Source organism: Atta cephalotes (assembly GCF_000143395.1).
Source record: "Atta cephalotes unplaced genomic scaffold scaffold00001, whole genome shotgun sequence".
In the NCBI taxonomy this organism is placed as follows: Eukaryota; Metazoa; Arthropoda; class Insecta; order Hymenoptera; family Formicidae; genus Atta; species Atta cephalotes.
Window position 1 is genome coordinate 6,036,391 of NW_012130065.1, and position 9,659 is coordinate 6,046,049.

Sequence of the window (9,659 nt, forward strand, 5' to 3'; positions counted from 1 at the left end):
AGCCGGTCATCCATTTTCATTCGAAGCGAGCGATGCCCCGAAACTTTCAAAGCGGCCGCAAAGGCAATACGTAACCCGACTTCGATGACGCGCGACTCCGCCAATTTCACGTCCCACTATTTTGATCGAGGTTAAGGTTACACCGTTATACTACTCCCGAGTGAGCGATTCGTTTTATTAAATTCTCAAACTACCAGGAGAAAGTTTGCATTTCCCTAACAGCGAACATGGAGGAAAGCGACTCTAAAAGCATTTTAATTTACTTTTGTTCGTACACAGCTGATAATTATCAGGAATGCATATTCTTCGTTACATGTACAAGGTGAATACCGAAGCAATCAGGAAAAAGTTGTAATGAGATTTCTTTCAATAAATCGAGCGTTTTCTATCATGTTTAGAATTTTAGGAATATCGTTCACAAACGAATCAGAAGAGTAAAATATGGGAACATTTTCTCTGAAAAGGTATGTTATGTCAAATCAATTTATCTTTCGTAACTACATATCTTCCGTTCATCGTTCGAGGTCAATCAATGTTCTACGCAAACGTAAAAAGTTTAATCTCAGCCCGGAGTCAGTCTAGATTAAACGAATTCGACTTGATTGCAAGTTCAATTAATGGAGGAACGTTTCATCGAAGTTATCTACTGGAACACGTTCATCCAATCATTTGTAACCGTCGAGTTTAAAATTGGATTTATTTCGACATTCGTTAACAGTACTGGTTACCTACCAACCATTGCTCGCACGATATTTTGCCTTAGGCATACAGAGGCATACAAATATCTTTATCAAATTATGAAACAAACAACATACTCCAGTTTGATTCCTAATCACGTAATGGTACAAATGTAGTTACTGCATCTGATTAACACACACACACACTACTGTATCATTAATTGTTAGAAGCAATAGATAATTCAATATTATTGTTATCATGAAATTTATTTGCGTTCAATTACTTTAATGCGTTCATTTACTTAAACACCGCGTGTCAGTAAATTATATAAAATAATCTTAAAAGTAAGTTTAAATGTGTTTTTCAGAAGTCAATTCCATATTTTGAAAACGTTTTATCAGATTTATATGATTCATAATTTTATCAATTTTCTCTAATTTTGACTTTATATATTATATATAAGCAAAATTAAAAAATATGCATTACATGAAAAAGCAATTTCTCAAAAATGTTATATATTTATATTACATACTGAATCATATGATACGTATGTATCATAGCACAACAGCTTTTATTGATGATGAAAGAGATGTTTCATCACACTTTCCGGTGATATATGCTACTTGTATGCAACCGCAGAATGTATCATCTGATTACTGATAGCGACAGCAAACGCCGATAACATGAACAGATGCGATACGTAGATGTTTTGATGAAATGATTGGGATGACGAGGGTGGATGATGCGCATGTTATGAGCGACATACAAACCGGCGCGAAACTGCGCGGGTAATAATCATTACCTATTGATAAGAGCGACAGCATTACCAGATCACCGTTGTTGCAAATGTTATGGAGATGAAATTTAATTTGCCCGTTCAACGCGCCCCCGTTATTGTAATATACCATACCGGATATAATGCATGATCTTGATTATAGATGTGATATGTTTGTTATTAAATCCTCCCTTTCCCGACACAGAAATGATACAATATTCAAACAACAATTTAGAAAGCTTTGTTGCGCACTGATTTAAGTACACCACGTAATCAGAAGCTACTAATGAGAAGTGCTGTATGCCCGACCTGATTAACAGTTAATACGGATATGTTAAAGCGGTTGGCGCAAGTGCTTCGAAGCACAGTTTGCATATGTTTCCATGTTCGGGATAAAACGCTACTTAATTGTCTCGAATTTTTAAATCCTTCTCGATCTGGATTTACGTTCGCAGAAAATCACAATCTGTATACGTTAATTCCTTATTCGTTGAATAAATTATATTATAATTATAATTTTACATGAACAAAACTTTAATATACATATGAAATAATGTACTTAATATTTACATGATTATAAAAAATTTATTTAATTATTAAAAATCTTGCTTTAAATTTATGTTACAATAATTTTAATTTATATTTAACTTCAACAATATTCAATGAACAATTAATATAATGTACACATTACAACGTCACGAAATATAAAATGAAAAATAAAATAATCAGTGAAAAATAAATGTTTAATGTCTAATTATATCACTTTGTAGAGTAAATTATAAAAAATATTATGAGCTTTATAGATATTAAAATATTTTATTCAACATTTACTTAATACGTAAAAAATTGCATATATTTAACAAAATCCAATTCACAAATGCTGCTTTTATCAGCGATATTATTGCCTCTCTTTAGTTTCAGATCTATCATCTTGCACGTTTCACTTTTCACAGTTCGGCAAACTCACGCGATTGCAAGAGATATTTCCTAATGATTCTTATTGCGATCTTATTGCGATCTTATTATAGTTATTATTCCCAATCGATTGTAATGACTTATACCTATAGCAGTATTTTTATTTGTTTTATACGTCAACAGCTAATCGAACGTTTGTGAATATACTTGCAAATATCATAATTAATCAGCACCAAGTAGTTGGAACAAAACAACATATGAATCATTACTTTCCACGCACAACTAAGTTCATGAATTTTATAAATATGCACTTTTTGGAGCAATTCTACGAGTTTATAGCAAACTTTGATGTGTAACAATATATACATTACTCACTGTTATTAGAACTTTTAGCTTTTTTCGTAAAAACTACTTAATTGAACAATGTAATATTTTTTGTAGTCATAATTAAGAACTCGTTCACAAAACATACACATATATATATTTTTGTAGTTATAATTAATTGATGTTATATTGTTGCAACAATATAAATATGTGTAAATCTAAGTCTCTCTTCATGAAAATATTTTTCACTTTATAATCAATGGTAACTTATTGTCCTTTGTTATCACCTATACACATACTACATGTATGTGCGTGCGTGCGTGCGTGCGTGCGTGCGTGCGTGCGCGCGCGCGCGCGCGCGTGTGTGTGTGTGTGTGTGTGTGTGTGCGTGCGCGTGCGCGCGCGCGTGTGTGTACACACACACACACATGTATAATTCTATTTAGATATCAACAAGGTTTTCAGTATTCTTAATGATTCGTCACATTGAGTACAAGATTTTGCAATGTGCTAACTCGCTTTCAAAAGATTGCATGCTTGAAATAACGAAATCCATTTATACTTTACAATATATCCTTATTATATAGCTTAATATAGCGTTTCAATTTCAACATCTCTTTTTAATACAGAATAGATCTGTCAAATTTGTCAATAATGAAGTTTTGAAACGATAATTGAAATAAAATTATATACACAAATCTTGTAATCTCTGAATATGCAATAATTTCTAGTTATTTTTTATTTATTATATAGTAAAATCAAATTTGTTAAACTAATTAATATTTAGTGAACAATTCTTTTAATATACTGAAATTATCATATATATGCGAAATATTTTCTTCAAGTAAAATAATTTAATTTAACAAGTAAACGTAACATGATTAATTACATTATTGAAAATTAGGTACAGCGAAAATTAATCAATCCTCATTTAACCAATAAACATTAATTATTATGAATATTTTCACGTAGTATATTCAAAGTATTTATAATCAGAATTAAATAAATATGCATTTAATAAATATTTCTCTAAAATCGTATCGAGAATTTGATTGAATATTTTATCGTGGAAAAATGTACTTGAGAAATAAAATTTTCTCGAACGAGATATGCGTAAATACCGATTGATCGAATGAGAATATACCATCACCAATAATCTATCATTGTTTCTATATACCGTTTATAATTTGTCTGTACAGACAAGTCTTAACATTCTTGATCAACCGATTCGAATCGATAAATCATCGAAAAATACCTATGTAAAGCTCGCGTGTCCGTTTCCACGATGTCCTCCCTCTTAAGTCTCATACTGTCGCATATATCGTTGCACGTCCCACGAAAGCCATAAACTTCGATGGGAATCGAGTTTCTTAATAACCTTTCTGCACACGAGATTTCAAGCGACCGCCTTGTAAATAAATCAGTATCGAAGAAAAATACCGGACTCTGCGAGAGCGCGCGCGCGTACGTGCTCCAGCGAAATTCCATTCGCGTACACTTTCATTGAAGCGCTCACACTAGGAAAGTTTTTCCTACGAAATCGTGCGACCTTCGTTTTACTTTTATTCTCGACGCGACAGCAAGTGAGCGCAAAGTACTTCCGATAATCGTAATGAAAACTTGACACTCCCGCCGTGCGTTCTTCTCACAGACGGGAAAAATTATGGAGATAATCATAATGAAAACTCGACACTTCTCGCAGCGCGAACGAATTGCAAGATATTACGTATAATTATGTCTTTTGTAAAAGTTAAGTGCAATTTCGTCGCATCAAAGAGATTTAAATCTTGATACAAACGGTTTGAATATCATTCATTCTTTCTATTTCTATGTTTCGGAATAATTAATTTCATCGTACAATTTTAGTATTAAAATCACGATTAAAAAGAAAAAATTCTGATAATTAAATAAATTATTACTGAAGTGTTTTACTATTTAATTATTTAATTGTTCATAATAATAATCTTAGCATCATTATATCAAATATAATAATATTAAAAAATATTATAATATTAAAAAATATTTTAGTCAAGTATTAATTTTTGGGTTGTCGTATGGCTCTATGTGAAAACGACAGACTCGTAACCGACAGGTCGCAATTAAGTTTAAATCCTCATCCTATTATATTATATCCCCGGATAATTTTGTAATCCGTACTGATTTAATGAGAGTCACAGAAGAACTCTTAGATCTAGGTGACTTTTTGACTAGATTTAGACATATAGATTAGTATTCATCGATTTTTATATTCAAGATCATCTTAAGTATAGTCTTAAAATTTCACAAACCAATTAAAGGGCCGTATCTTAACACATTACTTAAAACAGTCTTGAAATAAGAACAGAATATTGGTCAGGTATGATCCCCCTATTCCATTCAATTACTATTACACTATCATGTTAATATCAAGTTTATCAAATAAGGTTTACAGCAACAGTTTCGCTGGTCCCTTACCTTTTATGTATACTTTTCGCTTATATACATTTTTATGTATTTAAGTACACAATAAATTAAATTAAATTAAATTAAAAGAAAAGAATAATTTAAAGAAAAATAAACTTACACGAAGGATGCGTTCCCTGTTAGACTTAAGTATCATCTGTGCTTGTTTAATATTTGATAGACAACAAAAATGAATTGATGCTTATTGCGTGTAAGCGTAAAAACGGAACGTACTCTGTGCATACATAATATATTGACCTGTGTGAGTTCCGACATTCCTGTATTATTACATAGAAAAGGGTAGCCCGTAAACAGTTGGCTGAGTACCAGCAACGGACACACAATTCACATAATTCCATATGTCTCTTTTATTGTCAGACCTTATACGGAATAAAAGGCGAGCGTACGTACGAATGAGTTATATCCTTACGAGAGCGCAAAATTGGTACGTGATGACGGTGGAATCGCCAAACAGAAAAGTTCCCCGAATGCTCGTATGAAGTGCTATAAGCACGAGTGGGACAACTGTAAACTTTTACATTCGCATGCAAATTCTCTTTCACTGAAACGGTCCTTAAAACGAATACACTCACATATAAAACCGCCACCGAGCACTTCGACCATTCGCCGAAACGTTAGAAACTAGTTCTCTGTACGAAGTTACGCTATAAATGTAAATCCTAACTGTAAACTGAGAAAAAATTTGTTTGGAAACATTTAAAAATTGTTCATTAATTATTATGAAAATTTAAAAATCAATAATGACATAAAATGCATTTATGTATAGTCGCATAGTTTCGACATGTACATGTTTTTAACGAACGCCGTGATATAGAATACGTTTACTTTTCATTTTCTCTAAACAAAATATTGCATGTTAACATTTTTTTATTTTTGTTTTGAATGATCTAAACTCACATACTATACTATACTATACATGTTAACAATAGAGTCGTTAGACCCTGAAGTTGCGCCCATGGGCACAATGCTATGCCATCGAAATATTCTAGTTTTTCACTCAATTTCGTGTCAAAATGGAAAACCATTTTTTAGCACAAGAAAATAAACGGATCCCTGGAGAAAAATATATTTTTGACCTGGATTTGTATTTTTTTAAAATGGCACAAAAATGCTTTTGCACTGCAGATTAATAAAAAAGATTAAGATAAATAAAATAAGATTTAAAAATTCATTAAATATTTTATACAATGCATTTTATCAAATTCAGCTTTTATAAAAGCTTGATATTAAGATACAGATGTGTGTTAATTATAAAAAAAAAAAACTATTTGTTTTTCCTTATTGAAAGAAAATTTTGCAAATTGAGAAATGTTGCATTTTCATTCTAAAGACATTTTTATGTTGACTTTCACAAACGAAAATTGTCAAAACTGACCGAGTGAAAAGTCAATCAAGTTCATTCTGCGAATAGAAAATCCGTGCACTGTTTCAATCCTGATAATTGAGTCTATTTTTTTCGGGGTAAAAAGGGGACAAGTTGGAAAAGGAAACGGATGGCCAGCTTTTGTCTGCCTATCCACAATTTTAAAAAACTTGTGTCGTATCTGTCGATTGTTTTCTGTCATGTGAAAAATAGTTCGCCCTTTCAAAGGACGAAATTAAAATTTACGCAAAACTTTTACAGTGCCCAATAAACGATACAAGCCATACGATATGGCATATCTCATCATTTTCTCATCGTTTTTTCATAGACTCTTTGATCAAAGCAAAATCAACTTTTCTTTTATCAAAGCTTGATAAGCATTTCCTCGTAAAGCATTTTCAATTTTAAATAACCATTGTATAACTGAACCTTCTAATCAATCTGTTAAAATGAATATATTACAAAATTAATTAAAAAGTTTAATTTTATAGCTGAATTAGAAAGCAAAAGGCTTCTCATTTATAAACGCTAATTACCGGAACTATTTTTGCTTTAACAAGTTTGCTCAATAATAGTAAAATGGCATTAAATAATGGAATACTCTACAGATCAATGAACATTCGCGACATGATACCACAATTAATATTTGCAACTAATATAATTAATATTCATCGATGATATGATTATTACAATAATTATGAATTATTCATTAAGCATCAAGTATCAACGAAGTTCGTTCTGCAATATTATGCAATACATTCTAAAGAACGGATATTATGGCAAATAGCAGAGATTTAATGAGATAAACGATATCCGTAATGGTGGAACGTAAATGATCCTCAAAGTATAGCGTACATTGAGCATTTAATAGGAAGTTAAATCATTACATTGCAATATATGTCATCCAAATATACTATTCCATTTTCCTCGAAATGACAATGCAGGCAATTGGTACACAATGGTAATAAAATAATAGAGATATATTCTTTAAATACATTGTTATAAAATTATTATCTTATCTGCAATTTTTCATACTTGAAATAACAAACAATAAATCTTTGTTATTATTTATAAATAAAATCAACGTATCATGTATTAATCATATATTAATTCTTTACAATCCAATTATTTTTCACAAATGAGCAAAGATCAAATAAACTTATGTGGTTCTCATTTTCATTTATCTAACATGACTCAAACAATTATTTTAAAAAGTTTATAAAATTCCAAAATTATATATTATAATTTGCCGATTATAATTGTTTACATTCTATTCTAAAATTATTAGCTTATATCAACAATGATTTTATATCTCAAATAGCAAGCAACAAATCTCTGTTGCTAAAAAATAAAATCAATATCTTTCTAAATCCTACATTAATCTTTTGCAATCCAAATATTTTTCACAAATAAAGAAAGATCAAACAAATAAAGAAAGATTTTCACTTTCATTTTTTATTATTTAATATGGCTTAAAGAATTTTTATTATTTGAAGTATAGTTCATATAGTTTTAAAAATATACAGTTTGCCGATTATAATCGTTTACATTTAAATCCTTGAAGAAACATGCGATACTGTCGTAAAACATTATTTCAAACGTGACTGCAAAGAGTTAATATCTCACAATATATTACGTGAATCTCACGTGTATTGTAAAATGAGTTAACTTTGACTCAGTTGGGATAACTTTAACTCTTTTATAAAATGCCTTGACAGCGTGCATATCCAAATCAGGACATAAGACGTTTCAAAACATCTTTAAGACCTGGATTTTCATTATTTACTTGTAGTTATGGATTAACTTATAGGATTGGATTTGACCTCACTTTAACTTAATAAACCACAAAGCTAACGATTTTATGTGTGTGTGTGTAGTAACTTTAGAAAGTTATACAAAATTAGTTTAGTGATTAAGCATAGATAGAAAAATATAATTTTCAGCCTAATCACAGGTTAACCAGTAAATAAAAAACTGTGAGTAATCACGACAGGTTGCCGGTTGTGATTCTCAATTGAAAGTTCTATTTTAGCAAATCACAATATAACCAGTCTATATTCGTTGTATCGTGATTGGTTAAAATAGAATCATCAACCACCAACTGTAACCAACAACTATAATCGTCTTAAAGACGTTTGTATCTTTTTTCAATTTTAAAATGAGGAAGAGAGTTTTAAGTCTCGCTTAAAGTTAAAGTAACGTTAGTGCAACCGATCTTAAATGTCTTAGGCCCGATTGCACCAACGTTATTTTAATTTTAAGCGAGGCTTAAAATTCTCTTTGTTTCTGTCTCTTTTCGATTTTAAAACGAGATAGAGAAAGTTTAAAGTTTCGCTTATATTCAAAGTAACGTTGGTGCAACCAGGCTTTAATCATATTATAGCTTAAGACGTTTTTAATATTGATAGCCGATTTAAGGATAGTCTGAGAATAAGAATTATCGTGAGACATACTTAGACATGGTAATAAATCATATGTCATATGACTCATACGCCAAAGCTTGTGTATTGCTTACGTCTATAATTTACAAGTTTAATTGTAAGTTTAATTGTAAGTGTTACAATTTTTGTGAGATCAGATTCTAAGACCGTCTTAAATACACTTTTAAGATATCAAGAATCAATTAGAAAGCCGCATCTTAAAATATTATTCTTAAAAAAGAATGGACTATGAATACTGGTCTGAGACGTCTTATGTCCAGATTTTGGCATGTGTGCTATCTAGACACGGTACAAATTTCGGTTAAAGAGTTACTTCATTTTAAAGTGTGACGCAAGATTAAACAGAAAATAGGAGAAGTAATGAAAAATATTGATGAAATCCAAATATTGATTTCGACTATTCTCCAAAAGCTAATATTCATAGTCGGATCTTATATTTAAGACCGTCTTAAATACAGTCAGTTAAGATGTCATGAACCAATTAGAGAACCGTATCAGTATCTTAAGACATTACTTAAGACGATCTTAAATTAAAAACGGACTATGAATACCGCCCTTAAATAAGCAAGCCTGTCCAATTTAAATTCTGGAGCCAAAACGCAAAGCCATCGATGCAAAAAATTCAATGTAAGTAAAATTTCGGAGATTGTAAAGTTTTGATACGCATCTAAGTGACGCTTATCAACAATTTATAGTTCCT